The sequence below is a fragment of the Corvus moneduloides genome, chromosome 5 (assembly GCF_009650955.1).
Source record: "Corvus moneduloides isolate bCorMon1 chromosome 5, bCorMon1.pri, whole genome shotgun sequence".
Classification (NCBI taxonomy): Eukaryota; Metazoa; Chordata; class Aves; order Passeriformes; family Corvidae; genus Corvus; species Corvus moneduloides.
The window spans coordinates 67,478,926-67,500,983 of NC_045480.1; the positions used below are offsets into that span (position 1 = coordinate 67,478,926).

General features: G+C 40.2%; 2 long non-coding RNA genes across 2 annotated transcripts; one reads left to right on the forward strand and one right to left on the reverse strand.

Annotated features, from left to right (window-relative positions):
• The first annotated feature begins 4,317 nt into the window (after positions 1–4,317).
• On the forward strand, positions 4,318–21,643 carry LOC116444665. Its single transcript, XR_004240433.1, has 2 exons — positions 4,318–4,691; positions 21,577–21,643. It is a non-coding gene; the product is annotated as an uncharacterized LOC116444665 (long non-coding RNA).
• Positions 13,803–22,053, reverse strand: LOC116444664. The gene is made up of 3 exons (XR_004240432.1): positions 21,825–22,053; positions 14,294–17,766; positions 13,803–13,917 (listed from the first exon to the last, which is right to left on the reverse strand). It is a non-coding gene; the product is annotated as an uncharacterized LOC116444664 (long non-coding RNA).
• Between the last annotated feature and the right edge of the window lie 5 nt (positions 22,054–22,058).

A 22,058-nucleotide genomic window follows, 5' to 3' on the forward strand; every position in this document is an offset into this window, starting at 1 on the left:
AAAAAATAAAACATCTAATTTTTTTTTCAAAGCTAGATTTAGGCTGGTGTTATAAAAGTCATTCTCTATTTATGCCTCCCCAGCCTATGCACTAACTGAAGCAGGGCACCCCTAGGCAAATTATAGGTTATGGTGTAATTGTACACTGTATCATAATGTATTCACTCTAGAAGGCAAAATTAAAGATACATTTACTTTCATGGGAAGAAAAAAGCCAGTAATGATGATGAACATTTTAGAAGCCTGTATTTGCTAAGACCAGAGAATTAAAAGGCTTTTAGCAAATGGACTTTTTCTAACTGGTAAAAGTATTCCATTGATATTCTCCACACTTACAACCCAGCACTGGGAGCAATAATGGAAGTGATGTTAGAATTAGGGTTCAAGGCACTGAGGCTCAAATTGCTGTCATCATCAAGGGGAAATGCTACAATTAATCACAGATTCTCAAACGATCAGCTGGCCTGATTTAGTCTGATGACCCATCAAGATTGGATACTGAACATAAGCAGGATTTTCTGGAAATGGTTTGTGTATAAATTCTTAATGTGACTTCTGTTCAGATCTTGTCCTCTTTACATTCAGATTTTTAATTACTTTTTGTAGTACCTTATGCCATTTGACAAAAAACATACTTAATAAGCAAAAGGTGTTTTCATGGAGGTTTTCATGGAGGTTTGCTTTAGTACAAACCCAAGAGTGAGATCTAAGAGGACGACTCACAAGAGTTAGTACTCACAATGTCCTCAGCTGTCTCAGATTCAGAATGAAAATAAGCTAAAACTTTTCACTCAGCAGGTTTCTGTTCCTCGTTCTAGTAGGTAATTAATTTAAATACTAATAAATTATCATCAACTTCTATCTTTTTCCTGTTGCTGGAATAACAAATCAACTCCCAGTATTATTCAAAGGGTACCTTACAGATATGTATCTACCTATCAGCAAAGTCCAGGAGTACTCCAATTCTACATTTCAGTTCATGTCTATTTCCAGTAATAATATTAACAACACGACTTAATAAACTAAATTGTACAAAATTGGAATTTACCCTTGAAAATATACAATTCCCATATGCAGCCACTGGATGGACTTATGGAACCAGTGAAACCTTTTGACTGTAGACAAGATGCAGATTCAAGTGAGCAACTGGCAAGAAATTTCCCTTCTGGACAGGAGAAGCTTTCTGCAAAAAAGGGCTTGCACCTAAAAAAGCAAGGTACCAGCAGGGATTTTAGCTTCTCCTCTTCAGTCGAGTACTTGTTTTTCAATACATTCAGTTTAAGAACAGTTAAGTTGTTGAAATGAACCAGAGTGATAAGAAAAACTAGTTTGTAGAACATACAGGTCAGTTCCAAATGTGATTATTTGGCATTAAAGTTTTAGGGTAAATGCACTAAAAATTGTACTGAAGAGAACCTGGGGGGGGAGGGGGGGGGGGAAGGTTTATTCAGTTTGCGAACAGAAGCAGATCATAGTTATTTAAAATACTGCTTAATTTTTAAAGCTTATGCTGCCTTAAGGTGCTCATGTTCTTTAAGAATAAAATAGAACAGTATTTGCTTAAGCTCCCTTACCATTTTCTGGAATAGGAACTTCCATAGCAAGTGTAAAGCAAGCCCTGCATTAAGAGTATGGTCATCCATGAATATAAAAACTTTATTTCCTTTTTTAGTGCAGGTGTTAAAATTACTCCTATTCTGTGTGTATTATATTTTTTAGGATTTAAAAGGGGATCATGTGGTTTTCTCATTTTGTCTGTCTGCCCTCACCCTATTCTGTCCCAAACAACTTAGAACGGCACCAAACCTAACTCTGCATGCCTTTCTTTTGTCTTTGTGTTGTGAAGGTCATATGCAGAGTCTGTGTAGTGAGTGAATGTCCTCTGGCTCTTTCTTTAATTGCATGGGATAGTCTTACTGGGTACCCATTATAGCCAGGATGAATGAGAGACAGTGAGAAAAAAGCACAGGCAAGGAAGGCTGGGTCAGGTTCAGCGCTGCTGTCTATTGCTTTCAGTCCTCTTCTGGAATAAAGCATGAAAGGCACTGCAGACATTTGTCAATCAACAACCCATTCCCAGCCTAATTCACTTCCTCACTGTGTGTAACAGCAACTCTGTGGATAATAAAACACCTGCAGAAAAATCACTCTGGATCTCACTGATTTCACTGCCTTCTACCATATCCTTTAAATTCCTGTTATTCTTCAGAAAAGCAAACAAAACCACTTACAGGGCCCAAAGAAACTAACTGAGCAGCCACATTTAAAGTTTCGCCTGCACTTTAACACCATTCTAAGTCAAGGAGCTGATATTCATGAATTAAGTGCCTACAATGATCACACAAATCATGGAACAGGATGGAATGACACCTCTTACACTGACAATAATCATGGTGCCCATCACTGGACACAAAAAGCATGCAGTGTGTCCCTGGCATGCCAGGACTCCTGAATGCCGTATGCTGTCCTGACCTCAGATGGGGGAATACCATCTGGCATAAAAGCCCCACAGTTGGCACTGCAGACTGCAGGCTCCAGGCTCCTCTCTCTCCCACCCCACTTCTCACCCTACCCCTCTTGACAATTACAGAAACAGCAATCTTGCAGGAATGAAGTCAGGCTACAAGAATATTGAATGACTGAGTCAGAGACTAGGAATGGGGCTGGAAACTCCAGAGCTGCCTGATACATATCATTGCCTAAAAGCAAAATTGTGACAAATCAGGTTCCTCTGTACCACTCACTAGGCAATGAGATCCCTTCTCTCTTCCCCCTACTACATACAGTGTCATGTCACAGGGGTGCGCTTTCCTGCTAAAATCCTCCCAGAAAACATCATACCTCAGCCAGAAATGCTTCCCCCTGCGAAGCCCCTGAGCATAACTTGCTATTCTTGGCTTGTTCTGACCTCCTTTAATTTCTTGACCTTGTTCTGGAACGAGGTGTTGGTCCACTTTTAATCACACCAGACCAAACAAACAGCAATCTTCCCATACCAGTGTTGATTTGGAAGCCTTTGCTAAGCTGTGGCACTGGGAATCTTCCACCATACAGAGATTAGGTCACAGACTTCCTTCCAGGGTAGGTGGCACCAGGAGCTGCCAGCTCCAAGCTAGGACAGTAAAATGGGTGAGGCAGCATTCTAATATGACACAGGGCGATGTAGCCAGAGCCTATGGAATTACTGGTACCACTAATCTAACCACCTACATAAGCAAATCAGGTGAATCATCTGCCTTACTGGTCTATCAAGCCTCTGGCACACACATGATACCGGGTATATAATGGGGGACTGGCTCACATGAATTAGATTTTTAAAGCACTTCTAAATTACATGTTACAATTCAAGTTGCTTAGAGACACAAGCTCAGTTTAGGAGTGGTCCTCCTTCAGACAGAAAATCTAAGTGATTTCTTATTCTGCATGAACCACTAAATACCAAACTGTTTACTTCTATAAATAGAATATTTGTCTAAAATTCTAAACCCAAAGAATTGCAAAATAATCTCATTATTCTATTGATACGGCAATTTTTTCAGTCTACGCTGGTTAGGAAATATGAAGTAAGTATCTATAGCTATAATACTGCTTTTAAGTAGAGCTCTATCAGGCAATTAGCTGTTAGGCTCACAAATGACAAAGCTGGTGCAAAGCTCTGAACCTTTTTACTCACAGATTGTTTGGTAAATTGGTTTATTTGCATTGGATGCACCACTGAAATTGTTCAAATTAGTAACCAATCAGTTCCTGTTACTATACACCTGAAAGTGTAATAGCAAATCTGTCCTGTTACAGCCAAATGACAAATATCAGGAAAACTGTTGCCAAGGCTGCCTGGTTTTTCTGTGTTGAGGCCTGTGGATTCCCACCTGTTCTGTGCAAAGCCACTGCGTATATTAAGTCGCAGCACAGGCTAAGCACAGCTTGGAACACTGCAAGTGTGGACGACATATGACATTCAATATGAATTCCCCTCAATTAACATCATGTACTTTCTCTGACACAAAACAAAAAAAAAAATTAGTAGCATATTCTTAAAATTTAGAGATCTGGCTTTGATTTTTGGGCATTTGTGCATGCCATTCTGAGGAAGTAACAAGACAATAGTGCTCACAGTGCTCAACCCTGACATTTGGAATGTCTAAACCTCATGCTAAATTTTTCTTTGCACATCCAAAGTGGTTACATACACTCATGCTGATAAGTGTTTCTTATCTCCTGACATTTCAGATTAGCTTTTTAAAGGCATAATGACTATCAGGACATGTTTCCGTGTGTTCTGTAACACATTTCTACTCAGTTCAGACTTTAATTTCTGATACCCCACACACACATAACCTTTTCTCATTGAAAGCAAATTCCCATGCAAATGTGAAGGAAAAAGAAGAAATCTGAAAGGAAAAATAGTAATTTGCAACTCCTGAAAAACAGAAGAAAAAATTGATTCTATTCCGGAGAACAGCTGCTTTTATTTATGCATAATCAAATTCCAAAGCCAGAAGTTGGTAAGAATGGATTTATCTCCCCACTACCTAATATGTATCCAGAGCTGACCAATTGAGCTCATCGGTACAACAAAGCAGGTCCTGACCCAGGGTAACCCTACCCTTATTTTGCTGCTCTTCAGTGACTCCTTGTCCTGTGTCCCCGCTATCCATGCCTGACTTTGATCCTCACTGCTTTACAATGAGGTATGTCTTCTTATTAATTGTTTCTTTATTTAAACTTATGAAAATCAGATGTGGAAGTGTGCTACACAGTGTATTTCCCCTTAAAATTGCAAGTCTTGCAGTGCTTGCTAATGTGCAGATTGCGTGCCATAAATCCACCCTCATTAGCCAGCCAATCCAACACTAATAAGGGAATGGATTCCTTGAAAAGGAGTGGGCAGGACAATGCAGGGTATTAATTTCATGTACCAATATGCATTGGTATGTACCAATATGTATTCTAATTTCATGTACCAGGATGCATTTCCTCTTCCGCCATTCAGAGCCGCTGGATGAGCTCAGAGCTAATGATGACTCTGAAAATCAGTGGAATGGTGTTTATAGGTACATTTGAGACAAATATTGATGGAAATGGAGGCCACAATTACATAGAGAAAACGTACACTCAATTGTTTGGTAATTAAAAAGAGTGGTTTAGCATAAATAATAGAACTCAGTACCAATAGAACGGAGAATGTACTGTGACCTTTTTTTGTAAGATGCTGTTCTTGCATTAAGTGACTTCTAAATATAGCAGCATTCTGTAGCCAGACTACTTAGATAAACTGGGGTGGCAATGCTATTTCATCTAAAAATAGAGAAACACTTCTCCCTCGAAATACCTAGAGCCTGTACCTGTGGTCTTGCAGGCAGCTGAAGGCAGTCTGTTTGCACAGTCATGGAAAGCAGCCGTCCTGTCCTGTCCTCCATCTCTGTTTGTAAGGATCTGCTCGTGGTGATAAAGCTCCACTTTACACAATGGTATTAATCCTTGGTCAGAGGCAGGAAATTTGGCCTAATTTCTTCCTTGGCCAAATGCCGTCAAACACACACCTCTCTGTGCTCTGATCATCAGGCTAACACTTTGCTCTTGGATGAGGGCCGGAGTAAAGGGAATGGTCAGGCACTGGTAATACTTGAAGTTGTGCTACTTGAAGAGAAAAGGGAATTCCAGGCTCATTGGGTAAGATGGAAAGTATGAACACTAATCCTTTAATGTAAAAAGAAACAAAGAAGGAACTCATCCTCATGACATGATGCCCAACTGTAGGTATGGGAAACACAGCTCCAGAGATGAACAAGGGGGAAAAAAAGATTCAGCTTTCTCATATGTGAGCCACTAATTACTGTCCATTAAAGTCCAAACAAAAACCCCAATCCAAACCACAGATTTGTCTTCTAAAATTTTAAGAGTCTGGATTTTTTTCACGCATCCAGGTGGAACCTGCATGTTTATTATTAATTTTACTTTATCAAGTATTATATTATTAATTTCATTTACTCCACATTAATTTACTTTATCAAGTCTGCAGTCTCTACTGCAAGGCAGCAGTCATATAGAAGCCCCAATTTCCATCTCTGCAAAGTTATGTGAATAATGATGAACAATGACGGGTATTTCTAAAATGTAGCTTAAATCATTGTCCACAGAAATTGGATTTGTTACCCCGGTGTGCAACAAGCCAAAAATTGCACACTTGAAAGGGACATTGATTATTTATTTCAGAGTTGCACAAGCCTGGGTGCTCAGTGATATTCCACAAATGAAGCACACCAACTACCAAAACTTTTTACATTTTACACATTTTAGCAAACAAAGGGGTTAGTGTTCATTGGCTACAAGTTACATAGTTCTCTTATTAATTAGCACTCTATCTTCCATGGGTTAATTATTCTCTCACTTCTAATCAGTCTGCATGCTCACTCTTTCTCTTCTTTTGGGTCAGTGGGTTTCTTGGGTTGGTGGTCCATGGGTTGGCCACAGATTTACCCCTGCCAGAATTACCTTTTATCCAGTTGGAGCTGATTATAGCACAATTGCTGAGTTAGAGTTATTAGTTTCCTCCGTATCTTGGGGGTTCTGCCAAACATCCTTGTAGCCCCTAAATTCTGCATTCTTGGTGTCCTCTATCAGTGGTACATCCTTCTTTCCAAGCTTGGTATGAGACCATTGAAGCATCTCCAGCCCTAAACCTTAACAAGGCAATTCTACCAACAAGTAATTTGTCTTTGTAACACCTGGACATCACTTAGATCTTGCTAGCTGCTACCTGTTTCAGAGTTTTAATCTCCTTTTTTGCTATTTAGGCTTGACAGTATACAAAGACCAAACATATAAGAACACCCTTTCTTAAGAGAATTTTATATATTCCACATTTTGCAACAATCAACTGTCAGACTTTTTGAAAAGGTACAGACATCGCCGTTCCTATTTTTTGGGTTCTTCTTTCCTGAATTGTACAAAAGAGTGATGAGGCTACAGAGCAATTTCTACCTTTTTCCCTTCCTTTGGGCTGCAATGGTTGCCTTTTGTTTTTAAGATGCTTCCAATTGTTAATACCAAGGAGAAGAGAATTGCTGTTATAAAGATTGTGAACAAGGAGACTGCTTGAAACCCTGTGTCATGGGCCTTCTGACATCTTTCCACAGACATCATGCACAGAACTTTTATCCTCAGCCTCAAAAGCAGTCAACACCTCAAGACTCTTTCAGATTGGACTGTCCTGTTAAACCAGTATCACTGCTGCTCTTTACCAAAGAGCCTTTTCATGAGCTGCCATTCAGTCATCCAAATTTTTAGTTCAAAGAGCTACCATGTCCTCCTATATCCACAGGAACTCTCACACCAAGGCAGAACATCTCACTTAGATGAACTCCCAAGTGCAAATCAGTAGAGAGGATACAGGAGAAAAGAGCAAGTATTAGCCACAAACTCTGCTGATCCCCAGCAAGACAATCATAAACTGCCCATTCTAGTTGAAGTCTGCAGTCAGTTACAGAGCTTTGTTGCCTTTTGTTCTGGATGGTGAAGAGCAGTTGCAATATGTTATTTCTAATCCACTTTCAGAACATGGAGTAAGAAGGTATTTAAACAGGGAGACAAGGCTGTATCAGCTGCTCTTTGAAGCAGGCTATAAAAGAGCAGTTTTATTGCAGCTGCCATAATGAGGTAACACTTGTATTCCTGCCTGTAAAATGTCTGGAATTCAGTCTGATTTGAACTTTGCAGAATGTTTGCATATGTGGGTCAGTTCACAAGGCAAGACACTGTAAGTTGTTTGCTGTATCTGAGACACGTTGTACAGATCAAAGAGAAAGAAATAGACTGTTCAAGGTGGCCAGGTGGCTGCTGGTGGCTGGGAAGTGCTGGCTGAGAGGGTATTAGTGACACTGCAGCATCTCAGAACACGAGGAATCGTTTTCTAAAATAATCTGTTTTAGCTGGGCAGGAGGAAGGAAAGGGAGCTGTTTGCTTTTCAATCTGCTGCTCATTCTGGTTGTCCACTGCTATAACTGTGATCTACTTCAGAGTAGAGAAAGAGTAAATATAATCAGCTATAGATGGGACTCCTGCAGTTCAGAAACCTGCTATTGCCTGCAGCACAGCTAAAGGCATAGAAAATTTAGCTGAGATGTGAGATTTTATGATTGTATTAGCAAATATCGAAGTGCCACTGAAGACACACACTCCATAAATGGGTTGGAATGGAACTATTCACAGCTGATTGCAGGAGCAGCAGAGGGGAGGAGCACAGGTACAAACTACAGCAAACGCAGCTCTACTGATGCATGAAGGGCTGTAGTCTTGCCAGACCAGCAGGTGATTATTCCCCTTCCCCATCCTATTTTGTACAGAGGGAGGAACAGATCACAGGTACCCACAATGACATATCTCCAGCTGGGCTTCTTTAAATTCAAACTATGTCTGATAGCACAAATAGAATTCCTGATTTTTTATAGGCAATAATAATAATAATAATAATTTTTAAACATTCTTGCACTGAACAATGCTTTTACAAAAAATATATATTTTTTAAATGAAATCAAAAAAGAGTATGAAAGGGTGCCACAATGAAGCATTTCATCTACAAATGAAGTTGTGCTTTGTTTTCCAAGGTTAATTATCAAAAACTTCTAAGATCCTGCTAGAAGAAACAGAACTCTTTCGTTTTTAATACTAGATCAAATTTTCTTTCTTAATAATTCTTTTCCTTAAAAGAAGAGTGTTTTTTCCTCTTCTTTTCATATGTGCAGCCTTTAATTAGTCTGTTAGACAAAAGCAGTATTAGCTAGACTCTGTCACAATTACCCACATTTGGTAGCTAATTACTCCTTGAATAGTCTTAAGGCTACCAGCAATTTTAGTACAATTGGCAGCCCGGGGCCCCCAGGAGCTGTTCCAGCAGCCAAGAATAGCTGGAACAAGGGGGCGGGCCAGCCGTGACCCTTTCTCCTCAGCCACAACCTAACATATCCACTATGCCAAAGGCAAGAGTAACACAGAAATGAAAATATTCCCAAGTGGCTAAATGTGCTCTCTTTATAGCCTTTTTAAACTAATGGAGTGGCATAAAGGGACTACGGGGAAATAGAAAATAGGACCTTTTAAATGCTAAAGCATTGGCAGGACTACTAATGATTTTTCAATTTTGCAATGTTCCATTAAAACAACAGTACAAAACACTTATATGGGATCAAATTCTGACACAAGACTTTTATTCTAGTGCAATTTTATTCACTGATGCCTCATATTGCAACAATTTACATCACTGCAATATGGGTGTCAAGACAGTAAAAAAACGCTGACTTGATTTAGTAGCATTTCACATGCATTTTACACAGGTAGAAATTACTTCACAAGGGACACAGAAATGCCTGTGATTTCAGTAAAATTACTCCTGCTGTACACTTGTGTGACATCAGTGGAAGACTAAAATTAACATAAAAATTTAAATGAGGACTTCAGTTTTAAATACACTGCTAATTCAGACTCTATTCCACAACTGCAAAAAGCATTGCTCTGCAAATTCAGCAGTAATGTGCTTGTAAAGAGGAAGGAATTCCTTTTTAAAAACTTCACAAATATTTGAGGGATCCCTTTCCACTACATTCTTTAAATTTAATCTTTAGCTTACCACTGTTGATGAGCAAATTGATATGAGTACATGGATGTGGCAGCATTGCAGAGGCTCACTGTAGGATGGACACAACAGCAATAGCTCAGCTCAGTTGTCAGAAGCAGCATCACAAGGCTGTAATTTTGGAGACACATTGCCTTTGGCAGCAGTATTGACTTAAGGTACTTCCAACCATTTTTCCCTCCTTGCTGCCTGTCCTGTTCTCCCAAGAGCCATATGACTTTTACCAACACAACTGTGTGTTAAGGTCACCCTGTGAATCAGGTCTAGGGGATATAACAGGTATTAGAGAAAAATTCTGAAGGAAAAGCACTGTTATTCAGTTTAACCTGATTCAGTCTCATCATCCAGTTCCCAAACATAAACACATACAGCTGTGCTGGCACAGCTGAAAGGGTTTCAGGAACAAGTAGCTGGCAATTGAGGTGGGTCCTGGCAATGCCTGGAAACAGGAGGCTGCTGGCAAAAGTGTGCATGGAACAATACATTTACTGTTGTCCAGCCTGGCATTGCTTACTTGCATGTGCACTGGCCAGTTACAGGGCTGTGGTCCACAACTTCAAGTACTGCAGTAAGCTGAGGCACCAGAAATCCTTTAGCAGTGTTTGTCAGGGAATTTGCCTGCCTTTCTGGGAGCAGAGCAGGGATTGGAGAAACGACAGTGTTCTTAGCACCTGACTGGAAACCACCAGCAGGGAAACAAAAGTAACACATATCAAATTTGGGTTCCACCAAAGTGCAAACCTTGACCCTCCTGACTACCTTTAGCAAAAGGTGCTCCTCAGCTCAGCTGCTCCGTGGGAGTTATCCTAAGGTCTCATCCAAAGCCCTGTCTAAAATCCTCTCTGGCTTTAAGGTCCAGAAGGATTCCCAAGATAACTCTATGGTGTCCTGACTTGAGATTTCCTGCCAGCTGTGCTCCCTGAACATCAGAGTCCAGGACCTGAAGAACAGACAAGTGCAGCAGATTCTGAAGCGATAAAATTACTTCCTAAAAATGGTCTTGGTCATAGACTGGATAGTAGGACAGATGGATTGTAGGACAGACAGAACAGCTATTGTGGAAAAAAAAAAATCTAAATAAAGATAGTCCAACACTGGAGCAGGTTGTCCAAAGGTGTCTCTTGACTCTCCATTCTTCAGAACTCAGCAGGACAAGGCCCCAGTCAATCTGATCTCAAACGGTCCTGCTCTGGTCTGAGACTGACCAAGCGACCTCCAGGATTCCTTCAAATTAAATTATTAAATCCCTTCAAATTAAATTATTCTGCAATTCTGTCACCAAGGAGTGCCATGTGCATGACTGATGAGGCTTCAAGGATTTGAACTGGGTAATGCTCAGGAACAATCTGAAAGAGCAGCTAAAAAAAGCAAAGCCTCAGCCTATCCTTTTTATCACTTATCCATTTCCTCAAGCTCATAAGGTCACCAAAAAACCCCCTTACTTTTAATTCCCCACTAAACTATGACAGGTAAGCACTTGATAACACAGGTGGCTGGAGAAGCTCAGTGTTTAGAAGCAATACCTGGAAGGTGAAGAGTTCTGTCCAATTTTCAGTTTTAACAGTAACAAATGTTTTGATCTTGGGTTTTGAGCCTCCTTCCTGATAGTGGAGATCACATGTCTTTTCCCACCTCTTATTTCAAGTGCTTTGGAAATGAAGGAAATATCCATAGCTCTGACACTGCTAGTAGTTGCATCAGAGCAGTGAGGGAAATAGGAGTTTGTTTGTAGCACAGGAAATGCTCTCACCCTTTCTTAGTATCTCTTAGTACAGAGCTCATGGCAAGCCTTGACATCGGGGAAGCAAGGCCTCAAGTGCAATTCAGGAAACACTGAGAAGGATAAGGATAGGTAAAAGGCCTTAACTTACCTTTCCAACACGAAAAAGAAGTAAAATAAATTCTTATTTACAAGAACAATATTATTCTTATTTTCTGTAAGGCTGGAAGACCTTAAGAGACCTACCCAGGAAATCAGAAAGTGGTTTTGCCTTGCATTAGAGCCTTTCCAAGCACTTTTTGTTTGGGGGAATTCCTTTTCTATCATCTGTGGGCAAATCCTAAGTTAGGTGTGTCATTATCATCGCTGTGCAATGAGCTCTAAGCACACTGGGAGTTAACAGTATAGCAATTATAACAATTGTATATAATTATAAATTGTGTAAAATGTTTCTGTGCATTTTGCCCCACTAGTGCAATGTGAGGGCTATGGGGTTTTTACAGATTTGTATCTAAAAAAGGCTAATTAGACCTATATAAAACCTCTACACATGACATGTTAAGAGCACCAGGAATTAAAGCAAATAAATACTATGTGCACACAGCATCATATTTACACCAATGTCTTACAATGGTAAGAGAAATGGCTCTTAATAAATTCTTCTACAGTGCAGCGTACAGCCAGAGTATTTCTTTGAGAGAAGACCAGATAGCAATAGGGATGATGGGAGGAAGGGAAATAGGAAGGTAGAGGAACACAGGGCTACATCCATTCCTGAGAAATCAAGTCTCTGCATATCAAAAATCCCCTGGTATATTTCTCCCACAGGTGTGTAGTCACATCCCACTAACTATTCTCTTCCATATTGTCCATGACCAAAATGGAGGAGTAAATTGTCAATGTCTTTTCAAAATATCCTGTTTATTTTGAATTCTGATAAAGGCCCAGCACATGTGAGTTTTCCTTTTGGATATCTTCACATCTTTTGCTCTAATGCAATGTTGCACCAGGGCCTGTCACCAAGCTCAATTCACAAGTGGCCTCCAAAAGTTTGAATTCTAGTCTTCCCTGTATTTTTGCCTTTCCTACGCAAAGAGCAAGAAGATGCAGGAGTTCAGCATAGCATTCATGGGAAGGGCACAGAAGTGGCAGAGGAAAATTCTGACTCCTAGAATGTGGTGTTACACAAATTTGCTGTTATTCCATAAGAAAATGCATCAGGAGAAATCACATGCATGGGTTTCTTTTTTCACATGACTCTGATTCCCACCTGGTTTACCCCAAATTAACAGGCCTTATCATTCAAGGAGATTGGATCCTCTTGGAGCATCTGGGTCAGCCATACTCAATAATCTTCGGTAGCTCCTTTACTTCAAGATTTGTGGTCAGTCCTGAGACTGTGAGCATCCACAACAGCCTGTCTAAGAGAGTGCCTCTATAATATCTGCTGCACAGCAGCTGGATCCATTCCATCCCAAGTGCACTGGAATCACAAACAGCACAGCAGGTGTTTCTCTTGCAGGTAGAAGTCAAATATATAAATCACTTTCTGGGTTAAGTATCCTCATATGTAGCAAATTGCTATGTATCATCAGACCTTAACAGTGTATTTCATCAACTTTCACTTGGAAGTGTTTTCTGCTGATGAGCTTTTTGCAAAATTCAACCCCAAAGGGTGTTTGAACTTCTTTTCTTGTACAGCTTTAGTACTTGCATACAATGTAATGTGATTGCAGTTAAAACAGCACCGCTGGTGCAGATTACATCAGAATGGTCTGGAGTCCAAGCCTGTGTCTGGAGTGAGTGATGGGAGTGTTTTGTAGGAGTTGAATAGTGGTGCACTGCCAGGAGCCCAGGTTATTCCTCCACAGAAAACTGTGTTAAAAATACCAATTTCTCAGTACAATCTGGTCCCATTTGGAGAACAAACATAAGCTTTTAAGAAGTAATAGTGGTAGAAGAAGTAGTAATGGAAGAACGCTAAAGATGCTTCAGCTGTGCCAAGACTGATTTTGGAAAGTTCACCAAAATGCATGCAGGGAAATAAAATGGCTCTTCAACTTCTAAAAAAGTAACTTCTTCATTCTTCCAACAGCGCTAGCTTAGTAGAGTAACAGCTCTACAAGCTCAGACCTGCATAACAGGATTTCTTGTTTAATTTGGGGTGTGCAATGTTTACATTAGATGAGTATGTTGCTTATTGATTATTGATTCTAATTTTTAGGGGTCTTGTACCTGGAAAACTTTTATTAGCATCACTCTCCCAGTTAGGAGGACACTTTTATTCACACTGTTATACCACCACCATTGGTATAGATGTAGTCATACCACAACAAATGGGACTTACAGCCCCCAGTACATGCTGTACTTTCCAAGTGTTCTTGTATCCATATGACTACATCTGCTCCAGGATACCTTTTCCTACTTTAACTTATGCCTGGGATGGAGGTACAGGTATGTTCTTACCTTACGTTTGTCAGGGATAATACTCCTTTCCGTTTATTCCACACTGCCATCCCTTTTGCCAGGTCTGCTCTAAGTTCCCAGCTCCATTTGTTTTCATGCACTTTGCAGATTGGAGAAAAAAAATCAGCGGGCAGCACAAGCTGCCATAATCCCTGCTATTCTTCAGTTAAATCTGTTCCATAGGCTAGTCTAGAAAACACCCAAAACTTGCTGTTCTAGCCCAGTAAAGACTGCAGTACAGGTGCAGGCAGAAACAGGTAGCCAGGGTGGCCTAAACAATGCTAAGCAGTGCTGTCATTGAATGTTGCATTGCATTCAGTCACAATCCCTGGCCAAAGACTGACAATGGTGCACTGACAAAAATAAGTTAATACATTCTAAGGAAATTTGAATGAAAATTAACAAAATCCCAACAAAAGTCTTACATGACCTCAGTCTATTTTATATGAAAATTGGTAAAACTTGCATATACTTACTGATGGATTTGGCCCTCCAGCTTAGATCTCAAAAGTCATTGGGTTCACACTAATGTTCTGGTTTGCTATCTTCACTTTCCCACAACTATTGTCATGACAATTCAGCTTCAGAACGAAATGTCAAGGATTCATAATATGACACAGAAGCTACATATTTAAAAGATGAAATATGGTGGGAAACACAAAATCAAATTGTTTCCTTTCACAATATGGGCCCAAACCTAAGCAAATAATTTCAAGAATTATGTTTCTAACTATCATTATGACTAATTTTTTTCCCACCTCATTATTTACATTTACACATGAGTACACTCAAGATTTCTATACAAATCATATTCTGGAACATTTCTGTACCTGGCTAAGATGTAAAATATAATGTGAATTTGTGACTCTCCCCTTCTTTCCCTCTGAGGAAAAAATCGTCAGTCTATTTCCAGCTAATCAGATATAGACAAGCTTTGACTTGAAACAGATTTTTCTAAGGTCTTTGCAGGGTTTATAGCATATTAGGGTGGTAGGCTATCATTCTGCGTGATAGTAAATAGCTTGAAGAAATAATTTTGTCCCAGGAGAGGTCCTATCAGATGCAATACTGTCTGTTTGTACCACTCTAACTTTGTACTGGATCAGGCATAATTTACCCAGCTCAACTGACAGAAAGCTGGCATAAACCCTGAATAAACAATGTAACATATGCTCTGGCTCATTTGGTAAAAATGCAGTCGTGTGCTCACACCAATACAGATCAAATTTCAGCTGCCAGGAAACCCCATATTCATAAATTTTATATGACTTACTGCAGAACCACATCCTTACATTGCTTCATTTTCTTCTACACATTAATTGAGTTGTAATTACTTTATGATGGGCACAAATAAAGAATACAGCATTATTTGAAATCTCCCTGACAAATACTTGTGTGCCATGAATCTACTGTAGCATAATGGTTCTTCAAGCAGGGAAAAACACGATCTCCAGAGAGTACCGATGCCTCTTCCATAACACTGGTGTACATGATTTTGTATCTTCATGGTCTCTACAGAAGTTAACACACACAAGGCAAAGCAGACTGTGACATCCCTCTGCAATAAAGATGTTGGACTGGCAGTGTATCTGCCCCACTGGAGACAAACTCGTGTACCTTTGTGCTGCTTTTCACCTCTTTGCAGGCACTAATGGCACTGGAATGGAGGAAACAGGTTACTCTGACTTCCAACAGTTCGTAGTCCTGCACAGGCTTTATGCTGTGTCTGAGATCTGCTATGCACCTCTGCATACTTGAATCTCTTTTCAGCACAAATTACTGTAAGTACATGGTTGCTGTTACCTTTGGAGGAAAAGTTTAGGCTCTGAGATTACTTCTGCAAGACTGCATCAAACATAGATTTTAACAGCACAGTTCCCAAACACTTACCTCTGATAAAGACAACGTCTCTTTCTGACTCTCTCCAGGCTGTTTCTAATGCTCATCCAGTTTCCAATTTTAACAAACTGATCATTAAATTATAATACTGCATTCCTTCTTTGGAACATGGATTTCTCACTCAGTTTCAGCCTAGTCCTGGTCATGACTCAAAACCAAAAGGAAGACATAGGGGTACAGAGGTAACAGATGGATATACACGCACCAAGCCTGCTTTTGCAGTGTCTCCTGTTTTATTTAGCCATACACAGGCCTGCTAGGTGAGTGCAAAACACAGGTCAAGGGCTCCTATTTTAATTTCTTAGTATTATTTACTTCTTGAAAAGAGGTTTTAATAACCAATGATTTGCAAGGTATCTAGTGTAGCCCACTTGTGAATTAGAAGCTCTGAATCTAGCCTCAGATGTTCTCAGACTAATGTGTACAATCAAGAAAACATAACAAAACACAAAAATTACATTCTTCTTCTTGCCAGTTGTCCTTCAAATCTTTAAATACTTAATGTATTTATTATATGCACAATAATTACACTCCTCTCATCACTCTAGGATCTAGATTACTCCCAAAAGGATATGGCTGTCTCTTCTCAAATAAGGCTTGTCTACATACACTACCACAGGGAGTACTTCCCCCCAGAAAAAGTCGGGCCAATAACTTTCCCTCCCAAAAGTTTTAACACCAGAAGAAATATAACTCCACTTCTGAAGGTCTTGAGGAATTTGGTCACGCTTATGTCAAAAACACTGTTTTCCAGAGTCAATCACTGAAAGGACAAACTGGAACCTTACTCAGAACCAGTGGCATTGCTTGCAGTTGTGGATTAGCAGTTGTTAACATACTCGGGTAAACCTCATCTACGTTCTCCTGACATTATTTTAGAAGCAAGTCCCAGACAATGTGGGACCTGCAGAGAAATATCAGCTATTGTTCTCAGCCACTGCTGAAACAGAACATGGGTTTGGCAGGCAGGACAACACTTCCTTTTATGCTACCAACAGTTTACACTTGTCTGTAGCCTACTTCATTTCATTTGAGAAACTGAAAGTGAGGACTCTGACAAGGTTTGGATCTTGTAAACTTTTGTTAGGAGTTGGTTTGAGCTGACTCACACTTCTGGGAAGCATCCATGCTTTTGAAAAGAAATCAGGAAGACTAAAATTAGAACGACTGCATGCATTCAGATGAGGCCATTTTAGGGAGTAGTTTATTGCTGATATATGGGGTGGTCTGGTGCTAGAAAAATGGTTTGGAACCATCATGTCTGCACATTATGAGGTTTTATAGAGGCCTGTGGTGCTTCTTCTTTAAAAAACTTTAGCTTAGGTAGCCATAAATTTCGGCTGTAAAGCACCACAATCATTGTAAGGTTTTCACCAGGTAAGGGTTGATTGCTTTTTTAGATGACATGTCAAATTAAACATAAATCTTGGCCTGTGCTTTTCTGTGAGCATGGGATGCTGTTATATCTGATCTTACAGGTTGGCTTGCTTTACTCTTCTTCAAAAATTCTGGCATAATGGCCATTGCTTTATCACTAAGTGAACAAAAAATGTCTGAATAAACAACTTCATTGACATTAAAAACATACAAAAGGAAATGTTTAAGAGCAGGGCTATCAAACCTTCTGTCAGCTAAACAAAACCCTCGTCTTAACTACCTAGTAGAGTTTGGCAGACCAAACCTAAAGTGAAATCTGTGAAAATAAACTCTACAAATGCACTGTCATAACTTTTAAGTGCTCCACTATACAAGTCAGTGCTCAGGGACCTTGTAATTAGTCTTTATAGAATTTTTATCTGCACATAAAGTTTAGATGCTGGAAACTATTTGTTGCCCTTCTAGCAAGTGCTTTCCTTCCTCATTTTTCCTTATGCCATTAAGTTGTCAGTTTCTCGTCCTTTGTCCCTGTTGTACCTGCCGCAAGTTTGGAATTTGGTGTTCCTCTTCGGCATCTCCACAGCAATGTCACTGGGAATGAGATAGAGTTTTTTGCTATCTGTACCAGTGGCTTTGCTCAGTCTCCTAACAGGCCCTTCCATTCTCTGAGCACCTGCAAAATTAGAGAAAGAGAATTTGTTGATCTGAGATTCCAAAGAAAAATATTGTCAGGCTTCTCTCTGATAAAGGCCCCAGTTTACAAACTGTAACACAAAGGCTGTGCTGTCTACGAAAAGAAAAGGTGTTCTGTTCCGGTAGAGGAATGTCTTCAGCCAATGGAAAGGTTTTGTAGACTCTGGTGACAATACCATGACCATGTATCAGTGAATGTGAGTGTTAGTAACAGAAATGACCCAGCAAAACTCACCTTATTCATCAAATCAATCAAAATTCTGGCTGTGCAATAGGTCTGTAGGTAGTATTTATTAGAAAGCAGCAAAGGCTACTGATGAGTTGCTGATGTAAATGATCCTACCTGATAAGCAAAATCTGACTGTATTCCTCAACTTCCTCCCCTTTCCTTATCAAAAATAGAAAAATACAAAGGGCAAATACTGGAATGAACATGAATTTTGCCACAGAGGACCTCAACAATTTACTCCTTCCTATGGCTGCTTGCCAAAGAACTGGAGCTGTATGTGTGCGCACAGTTTTCACACACACCCCTCCAAAAAGGAGAAGAAAAAAAATTACTGACAAGGACAGACTGACTTTTGGTGACTTTGAACCCTGACACGCTTTGTCCAATGAAGAGGTCTAATTATCATGACAACTCTACCTCAATCTGTTTCCCATTACGTGTGAATGATGCAGTTCTACATTACGACACCACACTGAAGAAAAGGCATCGAATGGTATGAATGGTGCCTATTTAAAATACACAGGTCACTGCTATGACACATGAACACTTGGTTGTGTATTTACCATTCTCCCTCCTCGATAAAGAGGTGGACTTTGGGATGGAATAGGCGCCATAAACGTCTATGTCAACTGCTTAAACGGCTTTTGCCCTTTACAGAAGCCAATCTTTCCATGAAAAACCAACACTGTAACAGATATGGCTAAAAAAATTTATGTTGGCTTGAGACACTGGTTCCTTCGCTTTGATCCTACAAAACAGTATGTACGTGTAAACACAACAGCATTTTACAAGGATTATCCCAAGAGTTAAAATGAAAAACACCATTTATAAAGACTAAGAAATAACAGTTGCTTTTTTACCAATGAAAAATTGAGCTCCATACCAATAAGTCTGAGAAATATCCTAGCCCAAACCAGCACAGTAGGCCAATATGAATTTTGTTACGTGACTGTCCATACTGTATTTTCAAATTTTTTAATGAAATTCCTGAATAATTCAGCAGTCCTTCATTATAAGACATGATATTAAACAATTTTAGATAGGTCTACATGTAGAACTTTAAATAAATATAAAATAAATATGTGTAAAGGAATTCGGGCAGGTACAATTTTGAAATAAGACATCAAACATTGCACTGACCTCATCAATGTTTCCAAGCTGTATCAGCTTAAAACAAAATTGTCAGTGCATCCCATACATTAAGATGTGTTTAAAAATACCCCAAATCAATGGAGCTGATTGATTGTTCTGAGACTCCGAATGTATTCAGAAATCCCTACATTACTTCACACACAGTCCACCTCCTAATCTATCCCGAATGTAGCCTGTCCTTGTGTGATAAGAGATGTTTCTTCAGCTTCAAAATCAATGGAAAATAGGCCTCAGCCATGAGAGTGGCTGGTGTCAGAGTTCAATTTCTGTTCGTAAATCTGTGCTCTCCCTGTGCTTTTCCCTCAGTTCAGTCCTCTTTCCAGAGGCTGTAATAAGCAGTGTTTGAAAAGAAAAAGTGAACAGTGTAACTCTGAGTTGAGGCATTCACCTCCTAATGGATAAGTTATCCAGAAGATGAGGAAGCAGAACAAGAACTGTGTGTGAATATAGCGATGAGTTATTCACTTTCTAGGTGTTCTTCAAATTTTCTTAGGGAAAAAGAACCCTGTAAAATTAAACAATTACTCAAAAACAACCAAAGATATAACATCTGTAATTAGAAACCTCTTTCATACATTTTTTCAGGGCTTACTAAGCACTTCATGGGAAACTGTCATATATAAATATTATTACTATTTTGTTTGCTCCTCAGATCAAATCCATATGAGTGAACTAGCTGTGCATGGATTTCAGAATTTGAAAAACTCTGAGGGTTTTCTCCCCACAGAAAACCCACAGTGCCCAACTTTCCTTTCACTCCTTCAATCATATTGCTGCAATTACTCCCCTGACACCTGCAATTATATACATTAGCTATACCTGGGCTTCCCAATCATGGATCAGGATCTATGACAGCTGGCTGTCAATTAGATCCAAGTAAGATTTGTTCACACCTAAATAATCACTGAGAAGGGCAGGTAAAGAACAGCAGAAGCAGCACAGTAACACTGAGAGACTTTTCGAGACCATTTATGAGTTGTGTAACTCTTACACTGTACAGGGACAGACTTTTTGTCTTGGCAAACCAGTCAGGCAAGGAAGAAACACTGGAAAGTCATAGTGGAGAAACTGTGTTTTCTGGCATTTCTCTGGCAGGTCAAGCTAACAGCACCATAATAAAATTTGACAGGTTTGGAAATAGTCTAATCCAGATTTATTTAGTAGTTGTCTGTTTTCTGGTGTTTAAATTCCTTCAAGTACAACTCTTCTAAATGTGGTCTTTTAAATTATTTTATTTCCTTAGGGCAGGTTCCTGAAACTCCTCTTGGTTTCCAGCTCTTATCTGGGGATCAAAAATAGCCACCATGGCTCACAGAACCTAAGCCAAGGTGCCCCAGCCAACCCCAGGTAGCAACATAATCTCTTAAGAAGGCATCCAGAACAGAAGAAACGAAGATTAAAATGAACGGTTGAAGTTGCCACATCAATTTCTTAAAGTATTCCTGCCAGGATTGAGCACACCACGGCATTCATGCAGTGGGAAACCACAGGTTTTCAAAGAAACATGTAGAATGATTTAGCCATTCTGGATGAATTTAGAGGCAAGGTCTTTTTAGGAAGATGGGTAAAAATACTTCACATCTCTTACCACTTGTTTTTGTTTTCTGAACCCATCTTTGAAATACAAAGGAAGTTAAGAGAACACATTAAGATGATGGGGAAAAGTCTGTATCAAACTTAGGAGGGAAGGAAATCCAGAGATACAGCTGCAACTCCATCTTTTTCTGATCTGCACCATAGCTGTGCCCAGACAATTAAACATGTTATAATTCTGTAATAAAAACTGTTGTTAACCACAATCGAGCTGTGACTTGTTCACATAAAAGGACTTTCTTAATAGTGTTTACTTATACATGTATTAAATAGAGCCTGCTGGGTTAAGGAGAACAGTGGTAAGTATTTTAATTGCAGGTCTTTAACTAGCAAGAACTTTATCCTGTTTCCTCACAGAGGTAGTCATTACCGAACCGGCTCAGAGGGCAGAAGATTAAGCACCTAAATCATTACACAGGGTGTTGAAAACTCGGGGCTTCATGTAAATGCCAAGTATCCTTAGTGTTCATTTCCCATTGGGTTTAGTCCCTTGCACTGTCTTCCCAGAAAAACATCTGAGTTTTCCAAGCGAGTTACATGGTAGTGAATTTCTCCTAAAGCTGGTATTAGGCAGGGATGCTTCAGCACCACGGAGTTACGTCGAGTAACAGCGTTTCTCAAGTACGAAGTACTCCCTGTACCAGCCGCAGAGAGTTGCTGAGCCAGGCTTACATTCCCTGGGCCCTGCTACACATCCATAGAGCAGCTCTTCTGTATTATCCCATGAGATGGTCAGGGCTGCTTGGGAACACGTTCACAAAGTGATAGGTGCAGAAGGGCTAAATTCTGCTTTCCGGTCTTTTGTCTTCTCTGCAGGTGTCCTACTGAGACGATCTACAGCCATCCTCTCTCCCCTTGGAAATAATAAAACCCTTAAGAAGTCTTTCTCCTCGCGTAACTGAGCAAACTCACCCCCGAGCACGGGTAGTGTAAGGAGGTATACGAGAGCCATCTATGTGCTACCAGTGATGTATTTCACAGCACGGGAGGTGACCCTACTGCATCAGCCTTCTGTTAGCAACCACCCCGTTTTCTGACAGCCAAAAATGGAAGGGTACGTTTACCCTCAGCAGCGAAGTGCACCCAACAGCCCCCTGAGCCGACTCCAAAGGCTTCGCCTCCTCCGCCTCACAGACCGGCCCTATGTCACCCGAGCGGGCAGCGCCGCCGCCCCAGAGCCCTGCGCAGGCAGACGTGTCGCTCACTCGGCAGCTGCCGAGCGGGCGCTGCACGACGTGGCCGCACCGCGGTGGCCAAACACTGCCGGCCTTCGACCCTTTCCCCGGCGGCAGGGACGG